The sequence below is a fragment of the Sinohyriopsis cumingii genome, chromosome 9 (assembly GCF_028554795.1).
Source record: "Sinohyriopsis cumingii isolate HCF-2022 chromosome 9, ASM2855479v2, whole genome shotgun sequence".
Lineage (NCBI taxonomy): Eukaryota > Metazoa > Mollusca > Bivalvia > Unionida > Unionidae > Sinohyriopsis > Sinohyriopsis cumingii.
The window spans coordinates 22562342-22583931 of NC_142969.1; the positions used below are offsets into that span (position 1 = coordinate 22562342).

Consider the following 21590-nt stretch of genomic DNA (forward strand, 5'->3'; position numbering starts at 1 on the left):
GCATAAACAAACAATAATTGAGTCAAAAGGGAGAGATGGTGTTACAGCAACTTGCGATTGCTAAATTCTTGTCATCGTTCGATCAAATTATACACAAATCTAAACTAGGCACAATCAATAATAAAACAGAAAATTAAATGAATTACTGTATACCCTTTCTTTTTAATAATCATGCAAGTCAACCTCAAGATGTATCTTTTTTAATTAAGTTTGCCTAAATAAATGCATTTAGAACTTACCTCATGCATCTTGAGATGTCTCAGAGTTGTAGGTCAGCTTATACGCAAGTCATGCACTTTTTATTGTTTATACCTGTTCAGTTTGAGGGTCAGCTTATATGCGAACGGGCTTATATGCAAGTATATATGGTAAGATCACAAAAAGCAATGGCTACTGTTAAGTCCAACTGATTTGGCACACCTTTCAGAAAACTGAAGGATAGTACACACAAAAAATAATAAACTACTAAACAGTCAGAAAATTCACAACTTTGGAATATTCTATTCAGATGCAACTACCACATCTGGTGGTAGGTTAGGAACAGGTCCGCACAAAATAGGAAACTGGACATAGATTTGATACAAAAAGTATTATGCCTTGGTCAGAAGAAGAGGGACAGAGGTATTCGGGGCACCTTTGCTTCCTGTGGCTTGCTCTGGTACCAATAGCAAATAAAGGCAAAAATTATATAACAAATGCTTGCAAACTAATGAGCCATGAAAGCCCAGTGGGAGATATATGACTATAATCCAAAGAATGAACAACTTTAGCTTTCATTATTGTGTTCATTTCCGAGTGTAGCCAAATACATAGTTTATGTGATCTTGAATTCAAAACACACTGAAACTTAGACAAAATACTTGGCAAATTTGGATAAGTAATCTTGGGTTAAACAGCAAACTGAAAAAGACTGTAATGAGATTCAGAAGAGAGCTAAGTTCATAAAACTGATAGTTCGGATGGAACAATAGCCAAGTGCAAGAAAGTGCATGATGACTGTCATAGTGTTTGGAAAAAGACCTTTTCCTGGATTGACAAAATTGAGTCTCTCACTTGATGGACAAACAAGAACTCAGCTATATGTCAGTGATGTAAAGAATTTGGAAAACTAAAACGCAATGGCAACCACTGGTTCTTCTCATCTGGACAACTTCTGGTATGCCCATTATGCTTCTGGAAAGGGACTGCAACTTTTGCTGGTGGGAATCCTATTTATACCAAACTAGGAGTTCAGGACTGCAAGGTTTAAAATCCTAGCACGACTTCCGTATAAGCTGTTCTTTGAAATAATCAAGATGTCAGGTGTATACAACATTCAAATATTCAGTTTAGAATAAGAGATGCCACCAATTAATTCAGTCAACACAGTCGCTCATAATTCTATTCTTTTCAGAAGTGCTCCAAAAGTAGTGATGTGATACATTCAACAAATTCTGTGAGTGTCCAATGTAAACAGTGTTTTATCTACCCATGCGTCATGCATCAAATACACAAACGTTTCCAATCTGATGCACAAAAATCATCGCCAGCACGTAAACTGACGCACCTCAATGTTATGTTTTTCTGATTAACACAAAACAATGGTTTGGTCCAACTACCTTAATGGCCAGGACACAACTCTCCCAAACAGAAAATACCATGCACACCAGTTTCTTATGTTAATGTTATTAAGACATAGAGTTACAACTGAGTGTGGAGCCTGGAGTTAACCATGTGTGACCTGTAACTGTCAGATCATTTGTAGCAACAGGATGTTAGAACAGTATACTACCACACCTAAGAAAGAGCCAGAAAATAAACATGTGGTTTTAAAGTGATTCTCATGAGAAACTATTATTTTATGCACACAACTGTCATGCAATGAAACAACAATTTCCATGTGCTCAACTGTATGCCTTGTGTTGTTCCAAGATACTGTCAGCATTCAACTGAAAATGGAGTCGAAGGCAAAAAGAAAATTAAAATAGATCTGGAAGATATGAAATTATCTTTCAGACTGTGTTTACGACCAACCAGTGATAACAGTAATGTTATCAAACCAGTAGAGCCATCATCATTGAAAGATGAGGTAACAGTTACTCGAAAGATAAAAACGTAATTTTGTGCAGCAATGGTTGAAAACATACAGCTGGCTACATTTTCAAATATTGTATAAGTCAAGTCGATTCTCTGTCCAGAACAGGATCTTAACCACCTTTAGGAATAAGGCTGGGATTGAGAATCGGATAAATCTGATGCTTATCAAGATTGATGGGAAAGACAGAAGTTCCTTAAATTTTGAGGAAGCTTTGAAGAAATGGAAAAAAAACAAGAGAGAAGAATCTATGAACTTAACATGATTTGTTATAGTGTGAACGGTTTACTGAGTCACATTCAGAAGACTTCCTCATTGAAGACATGGCATGATGTGTTGATAAGCTCTTCTCTGCCTGCTAGTCGAATACATTCTAGTCACTACAACCTAGTGTAATGTTTTCTTGTATAAAAACATTTAGAAACATGCCTCATTAGCTTTAGTTACGTTATGTAACTATTATTTTTGTTGTGTATTTAAACAATGTAATTATTTTTAAAAACCACTGAAGACTGACCGTCGCCTTCAATAAGACTCATACGTTTGGATTTTGACTCACTGTATTTTGCCTTGATGAGTCAATATGACTTAAATGAAGCCATTTGTAGATAAAATACTGTGTAATAACAACAACATTCGCATGTGGCACACAAATTGATTCAAGAGGACACAAAGAAAGGCAGGCCCCCAGTTTTTAAGCAGATCTGAGAAGAAAAAGCATGTATTATCTAAAAATAAGATTTGGGTGAATATTGGTGATCAGAAGGTGCGCTGGAAAAAATCTTAAGGGCGAAATTGTGCTGAAGACAGACTTAGTGTAGTGTTGGCTTCTTAGTTAACAGTGGTACCATCATCAAACTTTTGTGTTCCAGCTTTCAACCGAAATTGGTTGACATACAGTTGTTGCCGATCGACATCGTATTAACTCGTATGCGTGTTAAAAAAATGGCAGGGTTTCTCAGTTCAAGGAAGAAAGTACATGGCTCATAATGTGATGAAAGGTAGATATTCTCTGGTTTTAATGGAACCCATTGATGTCTGGGACGAATGCTTTTCTGGATTCAGTATCATTCAGATAATTTGGCATATACAACTTCTGCATGTAACAATGACATTGGGGTATTTATTAAAATTTTATTGCCCTCTAAAGTGATTTGGAAGCTCACTGTATATATGACAGAATATTTAACAAAAAAGTCTGCCAACTATGTGAGTTATTCTTGAAAATTTGACCTCCTGCACCCTCCCACACACATAAAGGTTAAAAACACAGAATACTGGGGTGCTATGGTTATGCGGTTCTTGCAGTTAGTGATCAGCATGGCAAGTAAGTAAATAAAGACACTGACCTTAATGATATGAATGTCTATTTGTTGTTCTTTACTCCATATTAAAACCATTTAATTTCCACTTTAAATCAGATGATTGCAAGAAATGATCAATAAACAGAAGCCATGTAGTTTCCAGGTTATCCAAAGGGAGTTACTCTGATATCATGGTAAAATACCCCAAAAAATGTTTTTACAATGGCATACACAGTGGTCCCTCTCTTGAATGCCCCCCCCCCCCCAAAAGTGGCCACCCGCTTCTTACAGCCAGAATCCCTAGGCACTGACGAGTTTGAGTTCAAAAGTACCCATTAAGAATGGCCACCCCTCTAACGTGACCAGTGGCCAGCATATTTGACCAAAAATGTAAAATGTTCCCCTCACAAGCGACACTTTTTATTTCAAATATATCCAGAACCAATAATTGATTCGTATCATAAGGTACGTTATCAGATGTTGATACCTGTCTCCTGATGTCAAGTTTCTGTTAGTGAGAGAAGTGTTGGCTAAAGTACATGTAACACTAAGATTAATATTATATTATTATCTATAAAAGCCTATATAAAAAACGTTTACAGGAATGGGCTCAACAATGTTGTGATAGAGTTTTGGGCTTCATGCATCTGTTCTATTCTTTGATGAATTACAACCAGATGTAATTGTTAAGATCATAACATTGTCTGCATAGGCTAAATATAGATTTTGTGGATTAACACACACAGAAATTAACCTTGAACAAAACAGGGCATCAGACAAAGACTGAAAACTCATGTGACAATACATCTACAATCAACTCCGGTTAACTGCACAGCCTCGGGCCCATCACGAGACTGTGCAGTTAACCAAAGTACGGTACAGTACAGCTTTAAATCAGCACGGCACGAATATAGGTGAAGAATAACGTAAAAAGATGATTAGAATCCACTCTTTCAACGTTTACTAAATGAAACAAGAGTATACAATGAACAGCACTAACGTCATATTGTTGAATCAAACACAAAGAAATTTACGATTTCTGAAAGAAATCGGCAATTGATGTCTGCACACAAGTTTTACTAATAAGTTGGTGAATTGCCGACTCTATTTTGTAAAACGGTTCAAACAGCTCACATTCTCTCTGTTCCATGAATCTGCGTAAATTCTGGAGTGACTGTATAGCGACTTTAGATGAAACCTGGTCATCTACTGCATCGTCGTCATCACTTCTTTCATCATTTTCTTCTTGTTTTGTCTCTGTAAAATAGCTGCAATGATGGCTGAGTCGTCAATTTCACCTTCCGTCTGAAGACCGTCATCTATTGCAACATATTGTTCGAATTCTTCTACATTCATACCGTGTGGCGTTTCGAATGGGGTTTCGCCGATATAGGTGGGGTCATCAAGTGACTCGTCATCTGAAGGCACCAAAAAACTGGCCCGCCTATAGCAGTTTGCTACGGTTGACTGTGTTATTGCTCCAGGCATTTCTAATCATATGAAGTGCATCTAAAACTGTCAGCTTCCTTGTCTGGTTGGACACTTTTTCTTCAGGAGATGACCCATCAATGTCTGACAGCAGTTTTCGAATAACAAGCGATCTATAGAACTTCTTAAAATTCGCTATAATTCCTTGATCCATTGGTTGAATCAGTGAAGTTGTGTTCGGAGGGAGGAAAACAATCTTAACATTTGACAGTTTGATGCCGTCGCCATGAGCTGCACAACTGTCGCACAGCCTAATGATGCTTCTCTTTCGCAAATGCATTTGATTGTCAACGCGCTTCAACCATCTCTTCCAAATTTCTGACGTCATCCAGGCGTTTTTGTTTGCCTCGTACTGTACTGCAGCTTTTTCAAATTCTTAAACATGGAGGGGATTTGCTTTTGCCAATCACCAACGCATCCAATTTTTCGCTACCATCCATATTGCATGCAAGCAAACTTGTCAAATGATCTTTGGCAATCTTAGATCCCGGTGCTTCTGCTCCTTTGAAAGACAAAGTCCCATCAGGTAATGCCCGCCAGTACAACCCAGTTTCATCAGCACTGAAGATGTCTTTTGGTTGGTAGTCTTTAAGGATTTCGGGTAGAACATCAATTGAATTCCGTTGTGCATTTTCCATCTTTCCATTCATCCAAACCCAAACCATTTGCCAATTGATTAGCTTTTTCAAGCAACCATGGTCCACTTATCGGAATCTGTCGACTGCGAGCTTGAGCGAACCATTGTAACAGCGCTTCTTCAAGATCTTCAGACTTGCCACCTCGTTTGCGCTTCTGAGAAGGATTGCTGTTATTTTGCCAGTCTTCAATGATCTTCTCCTTGTTCTTGAGGATTTGCAAAATCACACTGTGACTAACACCGAACTCAAGTGCAACAGAGGTCCGACTTCTGTTGTTCTCAACACATTTTATGACCTCAAACCTCTGAGCTAACGTCAGGGATTTACACTTGCAACTTGTCATTTTAGACTGTAAAATAAACACTCATAAATTCAAGGTTGAACTTCCGATGATTACCCCCTAGTTCAAATCACGGTTTAGAGCAATGTTTCCCATGCTGTACTATGATTGTTCCCACGCTACTGCTCCCTGGTGGGCGGGAATATACATGTATCTACCATATCTACCACCTATGGCGTCCTTTACACGTCAATCATTTACAAAGTCGCATTTACCGGCTTAATTGTCGGCTCATCTGAAGCGCTACAGCAGTGGACTGGCAATAACTGATCCTGACTATATATTGTGCAGTTAACCGGGGTAAAATTGTATTGAATAATGTGCCATGGGCAGAAATATTATCATGCTATTATTCAGAGTGTGCATTTAAGCGAAGTTTGTTCCCATTGAAAAGCACTGGGAAAAAACTGGACCGGCATGACTACATGCAGTTAACCGATGTGCAGTTAAGTGAAGTCGACTGTATCACTTCCTTAATATAGAAGGCATTTTGTCCACTCTACAAAAGTTTTGTCTGCATAATTAAATTGCATACAGTTAGCAACATCTGAATAAATCATTACCAAATATTAACATGTCATCTCGTGATCTGAGACGTATTACTTTAGAAGAAAGTCAGTTATTCTACTCGACAATATCAGAGGGTGGGGAGGAGGGACTTGCAGAATAATTTTATGCAGAAAAGACTCAAACAAAACAATCTTATGCTCAAAAGACTCAAGTAAACAATGTCATAACCGATAAGGAGATTATTCAGCAGCAGTGGGAAACTTGAGCAAATGGAAAGAGAATTATGTCAGGGGTCACTCTACCAAAGTGGGCAACCAAGTCGCCTAAAAAGTGTAAACCTCACATTCTTCTGTGAGGGAAGTGAAAACGACTTCGCCCTATGATTTTTGTTTGGCAGAACATTGAATGATCATCCCTTTTGAAATGCTCCCATGCACTGGCCAGGTTAGTTCAAGTGTTGTGTTAAAGCTCAAGGCGAAATGTACACTTCAAGCCATAAAATAGTTGGTGTTGATATTAATTATGCTGACAACCTCTTGCACATTCATAGGCATGTGTTTTGACAGCTGATTGACCATTAACCATTTCCTAAGCAACTAGGCCTATTACTGCCCAATTACTGCAAGTTATCCTTTGATGATAAAAACATACAAACTTGTGTTTCAAAACTTAAATTTATATAAATAGCAATTTGCATTCTAGAATCGGCAACATGAATATTTTAAATGCCACGTGAACATTATTTTCCAGCTAAAAAGACTGTTAGGAACCGTAATGGCAGACATCACTGTTCTGGGAAGGATTGTTTTATTAGACTGTCTCTTTTTGTAAACCACTGAGCAAATATATATTCAGGAAAATATACAATTTGTACGAAAGCAGAGACTAAATATTATGCTATGAAAGATATAGCTTTAAAATGTAGCTATGCAGGTCATAGGTCATAAATATACGGGACAATGCTATGTTGTGGCATTCGATGAGATGCTTTAACATTATGGTTGTATTCTGAGTTTACTACTTTTTGTAAAAATACGAAGAAAAAAACAAAACACCAAAGTAAATACTATTTAACCAATGCCCAATGTCACACCAAGTACGTAGACAAATCTTACATTTGCAATCCTATCAACAGACTGTTGTAATGAAGCAATAAAGTGAGTGGTTACATTAAGAAAAGAAAACTCATCTTTTGAAAAATAGATGCACTTGCATGCTGGCTGTGTGGATTCGGTTGAGGGGAAAAAAAAGGTTTAGTTCATTCATATACTGACTTTAATTCTTCAGTGTGTAGTCTATGAACAGTTACGGTAAAGTTTTATGGGCAACAAAGAAATTAGGACAAACAGTAAGATCTGAAAGATGCATGCATTTTCTGTCATGTACATGGTGCAAGGGTTGTTTCAAACATGTTTAGAAATCTTTTCAAATGCCATTTTAGAATGAACTTTGAGAAAGTAAAAAGATAAAAATCTTGATTATGGGTAGTTTTTAAAGCATTTGTACTAACTTGCACTTACAATACTGCAATTTAGTTAGTTAAAATTCAGTACAATGTACAGCTTCTGTTGTTCTCTTTTTAAGTCATATTGCCAAAATACACTGAATATGAATATTATAGTTTTTAAACATGCACCAATGTGTTTATAATATAGACAGAACTCAGAATATTTTCGACTTAAAAATAAAGTTTTCCTTAAAACCAATGTTAAATGCAAATATGTATACTGGGAAACAGATGGCATAATTCAAACAAGAGAATGAAAACAACACACACACACACATATATATATATATAGAATATATGTATAGTATGTACGCTGTATCAATGATATACCACGAGATGTATACATTTTTCATTAAAAGGAAATGAGGCTTGCCCGAGTTTCCTTTTAATGAAAAATGTATACAACGAGTGGTGGGGGTTAACATCATCATTACTTGGGTGGCCTGTGTTACTCAGGTAATTGGAGTACGTCTGTTGTTGTTTTTCACTAATGTTTGAGTAGCTGTTTATAGACTGCACGATTTTGTGGCCAGAAATTTGCATGATATCAGTTGGAGGAATGTTTTTGTCTCTTAACTTCTGAATTAAGTACTTGCAGCTACTTGTGTTTGTTAATTTCTTTCTTTCTGTAATATTTGCCTTCTCTTTCATTTTTTTCATGATGCTTCCAAGTTTGTTAGTTCCAACAACTTGTTTCCTAAACCATTTTGGGTTTGTCGCTGAGATTGGCATAGTGTTGGGTGCAATATAGAAAGGATCTTCATGTTGACAAAAGTCTGCTGTCTTAGCTCAGCATACCGTTTGTAGATAGCAAGTGGATCTCTCTTTGTTGTTTTTGTTTTCATACATCTTAGGATTAATATCCCTGATGTCCTTGACATTGTCTCCTGTTCTTGTTTTTGTCTGCCTTTCATTTTGTTCAAGATATGCAAGGCCATTCACATTTTTCTTTAGTGTAACATCCCCCCATTTCAGATTGTAATGTTCAGTCACTCCCCTCAAACCAAAATGTACAGAGTTGTTAAACCACAATGTGTTAACAATGGCTTTAGGTGTTTCCATCCCCATTAGTTTTTTACTATACAAGGCATTTATTTCTTCATCTGTGATCAGTTGACTCCGATTGGGTTTATTTCCTTTTCCTTTAGATTTTAAATCTTTTTGCTTAGCCCGAAGAGCTTCTCTTGTTAATGTAAAATTTGTGTCTGTTCCTCTCATGATTGTACTTGCATACTTCTTGATTTTAAGGTGGCGATGAATGGAGCTGATGATGCTTCTTAAGCTGTTCGGTTCAAACAGATCCATATTTTCTCCTAACACTGAGTATAAAACAAGCCAGGTGCTGATCCAATTCAGATGGGTTTATCTTGTCTAACTTTCTGAATTCATTTTTTGACTGCAAGAATTCTGTCACTAGCCTTACATCAAAAAGTGTCTTTTATAAAGTGTTTGCATTCTGCTTACTTTCTATAAATTTCAGTATATCATCAGGCTCATGGTGTACAAATCTATCTTCCCTAACACAATGATCATTTTCATTTACAAACGTCTTAGCCATGTCTCTATCAAACTCTCCAATTAACTCAGTTTAGTAGATTAAATGTTGCTTCTTGATCTTGCTCCTTATCTGATGTCATTGTTTTCTTTTTTCCACAGAGTTGCAGTGTTTGATTTTTGCCAGAGGGAGAGACTTGAAACAGCAGTGTTGACAGAGATGACAGCAGACAACACAGGGTGGAGCTCAATATTTATTTCCTGAACTGAGTATTATTGGTTTTTTTTATACAAAAATGTTAGTTTCTATAAAATATTTTACAAAAAAAACATTCTTATTTTTTCCTTTTTAAATGTAATATTACAAGAAATTCTTATCCATGTTTAGAGAGTATAATAGCTATAAAAACATCTTCATTATGTGTATTCATACGCCATGGGCAAATCACAATTTGATATACCAGTACTATTGTATATCAAGTTGCTTTATACCGACACTTCAAAGGCCATGTTATTTTTAATGGATGTGGTATATATATATATATATATATATATATATATATATATATATATATATATATATATATATATATAGACAGACATATAGTTATCACATATTTATATGCAATTCTCATTGATGAGAAGATAACAATACTTTCAGACAGACTACCTGTTGCTTGCAGTGAGTTTTATTCAATGATTTAGACCATTTAATGGTGGCTCCAATTAGCTTCCCTTTGTTTTGTACAACATGAATGATCTGAAAACATCTTATTACCAGTTTTGTGTTTCAGTTACACATCGAAGACATTACGATATTATCTTCAAAAAAGAAAAGATAATGCAGTTTCTTTGTGCAAAGAAAATCTTATCTAGACAAATTCAGGCATGATGTTACAGCTGAATACCAACAAAATCTATAACATTTATCTTCCTGCAGATGCAAAAGACTGCTGCAGCCAGAAAACTATTTACTACACCCAGCCCTATTCTACAACTTTCTTTTAACTTACACAAGGTGATAAACTTGAGCAGTTTGAAATCTGCCCCTAGCTCATTCTATGCTAATTTCATTTATTCCATCAGCACCTTCATTCAGTGGTTAAATATCTCTGCAAACAAAAGAGAAATTCTAAATTTGTTTCGCATGTAAAATTTAAGGAGAGATGATGACAGGATTTTACCTTAAGGGAGACCTCCCTCTTTATAAAAGAAAAAAGGTGAGGAAGGAAGAAACGGCCATAGGTCAACATTTAAGTCAACTTCAATATGTCTTTCTTCCTGCTCAACTTTCTTAGAACACTAAAATCAACATCTTTGACAGAAGTCGCCACTAGCTGTATAAGCATTAATCTCTTCATTATTTCTGAGCATACTCGGCTCCTTTTCTTTGTATCAATATTGTTCTGTGCTTCTTTCTGAAGGGGGATATACATAGCTAGCTTTGTCAGCTTGAATATGTTGGGAAACTGATCTTTGTGACTGTTATGTACAATTTTCCAGAGATCACAGATACAGTGGAACCCCACTATAATGTAATAATTGGTGTCCACAAAATTGGATTGCATTAATGCGGGGTTTTACAGTATTTTACTTTTTTTCTGAGAACTCATTGGCACATATACGTGTATTCATGTCTAATGTATATGATGAACAGGGTATCAACACCGTTTACTATCGTGCCGTCATGGCATGCAATTCAACTATAATGCATGTAATTCTATTGAAAAATTGCACACAAATTTTCAACATTCAATAATATTTTCCCCAGATCATTGTGTCTGAATTCAACGTCCAATATACAGCACGAACAGAGTATCAACACCAGTTTACTTGCTGTCTGATATCGTACCATCGGGGCTTGCACTTAATCCATAATATATGTAATTCCATTGAAACAATTGCATACATATTTAAACTATTCAATACTTCTGTCACACATCATTATGTGTCTGAATTCAATGGGAAAAATTAACAGCAAAATTAGGTTAAGAAAGACGAAGCACGTGTACGCTTCATTACGTTCCAGGGTCAATGAACAGTGTCTGTACAAATTTCATACTGCTAAAATTTTCTCATATGTGTTTCCATGTACATTTATCCATTGCAAATTTCCAATAATTAACACTTGTACGTCTATTTGTTTGATCGACTACAGCAAGAATAATTAACAATCAACACATGCTTTCAGTGTGCATATAACTTTTACTTCAGATTTTGTGAATACTGAAAGAAAAGTGTGAAAACTACTATAATAATCATTGCACAAAGTACAGAGAACGACTTGCATTTGTGAACTTGCTTTTCCATAATGGTAAAATATTTTTATAAAAAATAGGAAATTAATAACGAGTTCATAAACAAACACCATCCCCATGTAAAACCAGAGAATTAAGTACAGTAGGCCTGCAATGGTCACAAGTCACTTTTATAAACGCATGTACAATTTCATACCCTTTCAATTTCTAGCTAATAAAGTGGACATTATTTACTGGTCAACTGATTGTGTCTAATAACACCACCAAGCCCAGCAAACATCTTGGCAGCTTTCGTTTTTTTGATGTTTATTAAACTGTGAGAATCTTTCATCAACCACTGCATTGTCTGCTGCTTGGTTGTGTATGCATTTAAAGAAGAAACACATGCTGGCTATTGTTTGAGCAACGATTGTATACAGAATTAATTGAAGACAATCACAAAGACGACTTACTGGCTTTACTCATGGATCAGTGATAAGTAACATTTCCGATAATGTTTATATTGGCACAACACTTCAAGAACCTGGTGAAATTGTTAAATTTCAGAAGCCTAGCCACAACTGTATTAGATTCGAATTCATACGCGAACTCTTCCCCAAAATGATAATAAACATTTTACACACTATTTCTCGTACTTTAAAAAAGTATTTTGCCGGGTATGAGAAAAATACACATACATGTATTTAAAATTTCAGGAAACACACCATAATTGTATTCTGTATCGTATTACATTTTAATTCATACACGATCTCTTCCCCAAAACGATAATAATTTTTTCGCGCAAAGTGCAGAGAACGAATTGCGTTTGTGAACTTGCTTTTCCATAATGGTAAAATATTTTGATAAAAAATAGAAAACTAATAACGTGTTCATAAGCAAACCCCATACACATATAAAACCCGAGAATGAAGTGCAGTAGGCCTGCAATGGTCATGAGTCACTTTTATAATCACAAAGACGACTTACTGGCTTTACTCATGGACCAGTAATAAGTAACATTTCTGATTATGTTTATTTTGGCATAACACTTCAAGAACCTGGTGAAATTATTAAATTTCAGAAGCTATGCCACGATCATATTATATTAAAATTCATACACGAACTCTTCCCCAAAATGATAACAAACGTTTCACACACTAATTCTCATAATTAAAAAGATGTTTTTTTCCGGTACGTGAAAAATACATGTATTTAAAATTTCAGGAACCATGCCACGATCATATTAAATTCAAATTCATATGCAATCTCTGCCTCATAATGATAACAAATTTTTCATACACTATTTCATGTACTTTGAACACAAAATATTTTTTCATGTGCGAATGAATATACGAAATTTCGGGAGCCAAGCCACGTCACAACCGTGTTATATCCGAATTCATGTTATAGCGGGGCTCGTTATAGCAGGGTTGCACTGTATTATCTAATGGATACATCTGCTCCAAAAATAGGATTTTTCACATATCTGTTCCATAATGCTCTATAAGGGTATTCACTCCATCAATGCTTGTGCGGACAGAGGTATAAATATCTTTACTTCTTAATTTCATTGTTTTACACTTCTTTTATTTAATTTATCTTAACTCTGATATGGATACATGTATATGGTTTTGTAGCATATGATCTGCAGGATGAAATTGATTAATTAAAAAAAAAAAAATGAAAATTGCATTTTGCTTTTAAATTGTCTGTATTTTAATTAGGCTCAGTATTCTGCCCTTTGTACATTTAATTTCAAAATACCACTGAAAGGGTCATGCTGTCTATTTTTTTTATCTATCCAGCCATGTACATCTGACTCGTATTTAACACCATTTCTGGCTCAAAGTCACTCACTTGTATCTCCATTAACACATTGCCAGCTCCAATAATCTGATATACATCATAACTTTAAAAATTATTGTCATCATTACTATCATCAGCAAGTATTTGCAGAACGAAATCGTAATGAACCACACCAGGAAGCTGACAGTTTGGGTTTACTAGGTAGCCCATATTTTAAACACATTTGCAAAACTTTCTTCAAGAATGGTTTCAAACTATGCCATAATGCTTATTCCTGGGAACATTGTGCTAATAAAATTTACCCTCACAACCATTCATGTTGTGTTGAAGAACCCAGATGTGGAACATTGCAACCCAAAAAAGAGATGTCATCGAAAGAACAGTTAAATAAAAATTGTATACTTCGCCGAGCACATTTTCATATGTGGGACTTTCAATGAACTTGCAGGAGTTCATGCATTTCAGTGTTCTCCAAGCACACGAATTCATACAAATTTTGCATGATCACGCAATGGCACAAACCTGACAGCATCTCCACTGAAGTACTAGACATATCTAATTACTTTCCCACGAAGTCTCTATGTTGCTGTGCCAATAATTCCTGTTTGTCACACACAGAATATGCTATATTTGATTACTGATTAGAGGTTATTGTTTAACCTGGACTGGAACAAGCAATAACCACAAATAAGAATTCAATGTAACATATCTGACCATGCAACACACCAGTAGCGTAGCTTTCAAATCGACCAAAGGAATCAAGAGACAATTCAAAGCAGAAACTTTGCCTGAAATGATGAGTAAAGTACTTCATTATACAAGTGGACCACATCTGGAATGTATAGTATATGCTGAACATACTTCTGGGTTAAGACAATTAGCACGGAATGGGGGGGGGGGGGGCAGCCAGATTACAAACCATGTCACTTTGTGTTAACTTGTAGACGGCAAATGAGTACATGTATTCTCAAATAGTCTTTATGGTTTTTTACTAATAAACCTGGCAGCTAATAATAATTATTCATGACTGCTGAAGACTAAAATAACAATTAAGATGCATAAGGTAAGTATCATTTTGTATCGATTCTCCATCTCTTTTATCGATGTACATCATTTCATCCCTATTTCTTACTACATACATTACATATACTTCTCACAAAAAATTGTGTACCCCCTGGAAAGGCCACTTTCCCAGTGCAGAAGGGGTGGCTGTATAAGAGAGGGACCATTGTACATGTTCTAATGTTGGGAACTTTATGTATATGTGCACAAAGCACAAATCAACTCAAAAAAATGGGTGATACTTCCATGGCCTTCATTCTGCTGCCTGTACACTCCAACAAAATAAACTTGTCTGAGAGAATTAAAGCAATGCATCTGTAACTTCTTGTGACAGGGGAGGGCACAGGATTGTTGGTGAGAATGGCCCATCAACATGAGCATAAAAGTACACGTCAACCACAAACTGCTTGCACAACTCGATGTCACAATGAAAAGTAATAAATTGTATACAACAAAGGTTTGAAATCAACTCCTGTCAGTTGCGAAAGCCACCAGAAAAACATTAACATGCATCACAATTTGAATCAATCTACTACCAGATTTGATCTCTTGACTCTTGACAAACACGGTAAACATGTGATCTGGCAATTGCATAAAATCTTTGAACATTATCAGACTGGTTAACAATGATATCGATTTTATGAAGATATAGAGCCTATTTGAGAAATGCACAAGTGCTCAACGCCAACTTGATGCTGAAAAAAAAGCAATAATCTGAAGAAAAAATCATACAGAGTGACAAAATTACGTCAGATTACCCCAATGACCCATTGTAACATAGAACACTGTCTATCACACTATAAAAGAGACTCTTTAATAATACGATAGACTGGGTCATAGGTCAAAACGGGTCATGAGGGTAATCTGAGGTAATTTTGTCACTCAGTACAAGTTTTATTCCCCTCAGATTATTGCTCTTTTTCAACATCAAGCTCGTACTGAGCACCTGTGGATCAGTGGGGTATGGCCATGTTTGGAAACAGCAATATTCATTGTTGCATTTGTTATGTATATTTTATTTAATTTATATTTGATTTAATTTGTTTGTAAGTTTTAAAATCTTTTTACTTTTAATTTCATTACATGTCCAAGTATTGTAATTTTGTTTACTAGGAATTTGATATTTTCCAGAAATTATTTTGACCTGACTGTTTAATTGTAAACACCAAACTTTGCAGGGCTCGAATTTAACACAAAATTCTTTGTAACCAGCAGGACTAGTATACTGTGAAATTTACTAGTCCTGCCAAATCTTTACTAGTCCTGTCCACAAAACAATGTCACACACTTGTATTGAGATTAACAACAATTTTATTTCATAAATAGCATTATCATATGAAATGCAGAAGCAAAGAAGTATAAATCCTGCTTCAAATCATCAATCAGTCAATTCACATTTCTTGTTTCTCAACATAATCTGGATCCAATTCCAGAAAGGGATCCAGGTGTCCTTTCTCGTCCTCCACCTGCACTCGGGGTTCATATGGGGTTTGTTCTTGTCTCCTTACCCATCTCCCTAAAACAATGCAGTGCAGTCGTGATCACCTTCAGGATCCCTTCTGCCTTCTCTACACTATCAATTGCTAGAAACGATTTAATCTCTCCTCCTTTGCAAATTCTTATATATACAATTTCCTCCTCCTGAACTGAACTGTCAGTACAACCATCGCACACTACTGCAAGAAACCTTGCTTCATTCACACCTTTGACAATTTCTGCCTTTCATTTTCAGCCATGTAGTGAGTAAATGTAACAACCTGTTTATCATTCTTGTAAGTCTCTCCAACATCAACTCCTTTCATCTCATCCAGCTGACACATCCATACAAAATCAGAGAAGGGCCTTCTGTTCTTTATGATAGCATGTGCATTTCTAAACAAATAAATGTGCCGGTCAAACACATTCTGATTTAAACTTTCCAAGATCTCACCAGCAGTCGATTCTTCTGGTGGTATCTGCATAGCTGCTTTTCTCTGTGAACTCTTTTTGTGTTGCCCACAGCTTTCATGTACGTTTACAGATTAAATTTTAAAGTTCGAACAACCCGCAACAAAACTGGATGTTTTCTGTGTTTGTTTTTGCGAATTCCGTACACCAGTTACACCGCACAACGTTCTTTTCCTCATCATAGTTCAGCCATTCCCTGTCTTTTGTCCATGTCTTCTGAAACGATCTATTATGCTTTTCCCTATGATAATAATTATTCCTGTCTTCAATGTCATTTTCATTCAACTTTTTTTCTGGTGGCTGAACACCTTCTATAAAACGCCACATTTTGCCTGCCTTATAACGAGGGAATAGTACCTCGTGTTGAAATACAATATGTTACAGTATAGCTGATGCGAATTATTTAAAGTAACAAAAGGAATGGCAGTGTCCTTTATATCAGAAAGTCAGAGCAAGAAACATGTTTCAAAACATGTGCCTTTGCTGCCCTCCCCCTAAAATTAAATGGCCTCTCCCTAATAAAGACTTGACTTCAGCGGATGTTCTGCAGGATCAAAGCAGTGACTATTGTAAACATTGTTATAAAATATTAGCATCAGAAGGTAATGTTAGTTTCAGCTTGAAAAAGGTGCGTTCCCCTCAAATGAAGCCATCTGACTTGGCGCGTTGTATTTAACAGTTCCAATTACAGTCTCATCATTAATAGCGTAAGTCTGGTAATGTTCCTAATTAATCAGACCTCAATGTATTGTTGAAATTAATAATACGGCAGAAAATTTTCGAATCATAGTTGCCCATGCTCACAGATTTTAATTCCCAACAAATGTACGGCATTCTGCTTGGATATCTACCTTCAATTACTTGTTCATTCTTGTGGAGGAAAAAATATAAAAGCTATTCTTATCATCATAGAAAAAGTAGCTGTAAGGAAAGGACGTGTCAGTAATGTAATCGTAATAAACTGATCTAATTCTTATAATTATTTTGATGGTAATGTACAATATGCAGTTTGGACTGTTAGAGCATTTGGCTAGCAAGCAAAAAAAAAAAACCTTAAAGAAGCAAACATGCAAACTAATTTCTTTGAATAGTTTCTGCCGTATTCTTTTGTGTGCTATACCGCTTTGTAGTTTGTTACTGTGGTCGAGTGAATAAAGAGTGATACCACATCATTTTTCATTATCAGATTATTTAGGATCAATTACCAAACTTCCATTGTTAATGACGGGACCATAATTGGCACTGTTAAGCTAAATGCACCCTTCTGAGGCAGAAACTGACTTCATTTTCGTATGCTAATATTTTATGACTGTGTTTACAATGGTCACTGCTTTGATCCTGCAGAACATCTGCTGAAGTCAAGTCGTTATTAGCATGTGAATACCTTCTAAACTGTTCTGGAATGTGATCATGTGACCCTCATACGGGTATCTGTTTTGCGCATTATTTGTCCGTATAACCTTTGTCTATAGAGAAATAATCTCAGTTTGGGCTTTTACCTTGGACACTGAAAGTGTTTCGTTGTGACCAGTTTGGAGTTACATTTTAATTTTTATTCAAATTATTTGGATTCTAAAAGATTAATTCTTTTTCTGGCAAATTTTTGAGTGCTCATAAAGAATTTTTGGACAAAGACTTTTCTTTAAATTTTATTTGGAAATTAAAACACCAGAATATTGTTTGTCAATCAACAAAGAACTGTAAACACATCTGTGCTATACTGACTACAGTATACATCATCACCTTCCATTTTGTATTTTTCGTTGGGACTCGAACATGAATTCACTAGAAAATTTAATTACTAATATTTGTAAAATTTAATTCATGGATTATTCTTGGATTTGATTATTAAAACCGTAAGTTCCTATTTTTTCATTTTTACATTTTCTTCTTCAGGGAAATAAATTGTTAAATTTTTCAAATCTTGTTGTTTTCAGTCTTTCTTTATTACAGTTTATTAGAGCCTAAACATGTAACAGAAGACACGTTTTATGATATTGTACTCTGCAGCAATTCCGACATTTTCCCTCAATCAACTGATATACAGAACAAGTACTTTATGGTCATGTAGTCTATATAAGTACACTACACTTCTGTCTGGCATTTCTGTGCATGTAAGGTTTCTGTCACCAATATTGAAACAAAATGCATACTGAATTTGACCTAATGACAAAAATAAAATACTGCAATGCTTACCATTTGAAAAGAGGCAATTGTCACCAGAACATTCTGTTCAAAATAATATTAATTTTGGACCACACATGCGTTTTCATGACTTGCGATATGTTGGCCTATTCTACGCATAGCGCTGAAAAGATGTAATGTTTATCCATAGGGCTATGAAAATGAAATACATTACTTTGGACTGTTTCTGTCAGCATTTCAGTCAAGTAATTAGGTCAGGTTTACAGCCGGTTTTACAAAATTAAACATAACAATGCCAATAAATGGCATGAGACATTAAGCAAACTAAACCGATCTTGTAAAAAAAAATTGTAAAGTTCAACGTTTTATTTAGAAAAAAGCTATTATGTTCAAGAAAACAACAATGAACAGGATGTAATGTGTTTACAACATCTCATTTCTGTGAAAAAATTATTAGAGAATTTAGAAACAGAACATACGCCAGGAAATTTCTTAAGAATCCCGTTATGGGTTGTTTTCACAGACGTCACGATTGAGTACGCAAATACCCACAATGCAATGCGCACGCACCTTGCGCCGCCATTTTGAGTCCCTAACAAACCTTTGTCAACATGTATATTCAAGATAATAATCTGATTTAACTGTCGATAAGGACATTTAATTCGTTGAAACAATACATAGATTAAACTTGAAATTAAGTGCCCTATAGAATGAAAATAAAAAAAGGCTGGAAGTTCCCTTGCTTTTATCGAAAGACAGAATAGTGAATCTGAACCGTAATCATGTATATTGCTCTCAAATAGTAATGCATTCTTATTTTACAAACAGACAATATTGACATTTTTAAAAAGCGTGTCGTATTATATCCCTAAGCTTGTCATCTTGAAAGAGTATTTCCGGACAATGATTTTCGGGATACAATATCAGTTACGAATTAAAATTTCATAGCATGTGTTTTATGCCAGAACTTTTATGTACAAATACTTTTCGCGACAACAGGTGTTTGTGCCAAAGACAGTTGACAAACCAGTTTAATTAGTATGGTCAAATATTGTATTTGTTGTGGAGATGATGGACGTAGGATGATACTGAATGAAAGCGATAACCATTCAAAAAGACGTTTCATCTTCAGTGTATTTAAATGAAACACGTGCAAAACGGAACACGACTTTGTGTCGAATGTCAAAACTAAGTATTCCTGAAATGCTTTTAGAAATATGAAATTATATATTAACAATTGGCTTTTTAACTTGAAAGAGAACCAAATGACTGATTTCAGCCCATGAAAATTGAAAATCATTAAATGTTTCTACTTGTTTGTGTATACATTTGTGTATGCGTTTGTTTATCGAACGATCTATTTGTTTATGAAAGAATAACAAAGATGGTTGAAATTTAATGTTTGACTTGAAGAAAACAAGTAGAAAAGTCAAGCATTTGATGTCGTGCAGTTGACGTGCACAACAGAATGTGATGTATTATTATATTAAATCTGTACGCACAAAATGAGACGTGCCTTCGTAATTATGCGAGAAGAACAATGTTAGTAGGTGCTGATTAGAGAGGCTAGGGCTCAAAATGGCGGATAAGGAAGTACACACGTTTTGTGACGTCACGTGAAAACAATGGATAGCAGCAAGTTGACATTTTGGAAAGATGATTTTGTACCTGTGGGACAACTTACTAAATAGGAAACTTGGAATAAAATGCAGTATTGTTTTATGGTATAAATTTCCATCTTTTATGTAATGTATCTATTTGTATGATTCTAAAAGATACATAGTAAATAGGATTTTCTGGGTAACATGTTCAAGACGGTCACTGAGTGGGTCTTCATGTTGACATTTAGAAATCACATTTTCATATGCATTTAGGGCAGGGCAGAAATGTGGATTAGTTTTGTGCACTTTATGAATATCACTTCCTTATTTAAAGGTCAATCGTTTTTTCTTGATACAAATTGGATAGCGACCAAAAACAACACATGATCCAATGTAAACAGGAATGTCGTATCGTTGCACAGAATTACCTGACGCGCAAAAGTGGCCGCCATCGTGGTATATGTGGCGCTAAACAGAAAAAGAAACCAAAAAACTTAGAATACCGCGATATCGTAGTACCCGCGATATTATAGGAACCTACTAGTCCTACAATTTAAGACCTCGACCCTGATATGTATAAATATCAGGATCGAGGTCTAACACTGTAGGACTGAGGAATCTACCATAACACTGGTGTATACCTCTCCGTTTGTTTTTTTTTATAATGCGTTGCAAGAGGACAGGCACATTTGGTACATTAAACCCTTAATTATGTTGTCGATACAGGCTCATTAACTAAAGTATATTCCACGCATAACATTTAATCTATCGCAGTGAAACCTACCATATGGAAAATCCATCTGCAGTCAGTAAAATCTGTAGTAAAACAAACGTTCATTCTACCGCATATATTTATGCTTCCTTTTGTTTTCCTTCGTTCCTCCGTTGCATATAGTCCTCTCGATATTAATCCGCCATACGTGTGCGGTTGCGGGTAATATTTATACTTCCTTCCCCAAAACTGCCTCAGTATAAATATTTAAGATATGCTAAATGTAGTAAATAAGTTGAAAAATTTAGTTACAATGATAAATATGTTGATTTTGCTTGTAACAAAATAGGAACTACATTCTGACTATATGATATCAGTGATATCTTCAACTAGATCTGCATAGACTGGTGATCTGTTATAATTACACATATAACACATTGGGAACAAGTCCATTCGGCCCGGAACCGTTTCGGACTCTGGTCAATTCAACCCTGAGTCGTTTCGGCTGGGGTTGTTTCATCTTCGCTATCCAAGGTTCCGATATGTTAATTTTATATATACCCTGGCGTTCCAGTTGTGTGCTCTCATGATCTCGATCATGTAGGAACGGTGCTCAAATATGAACAAGCTGACTTTGGTTGCTGCCACATCCAAGGAAATTCACAGACCGGAAGCACTGAAATATCTAATCAATCCGCCAAGTTATAGATGGGTTAACATATCGG

The 21590-nt window shown here is 35.6% G+C and overlaps 1 protein-coding gene across 1 annotated transcript in view; it reads right to left on the reverse strand.

Moving 5' to 3' along the window:
• The window catches only part of LOC149791385 (uncharacterized), a 190794-nt gene extending 169764 nt beyond the window's left edge, over positions 1-21030 (reverse strand). The window contains exon 1 of the mRNA XM_089971345.1: positions 20938-21030. The gene's annotated coding sequence lies outside the window, so the exon portion shown is untranslated. The remainder of the gene's footprint in view (positions 1-20937) is intronic.
• Between the last annotated feature and the right edge of the window lie 560 nt (positions 21031-21590).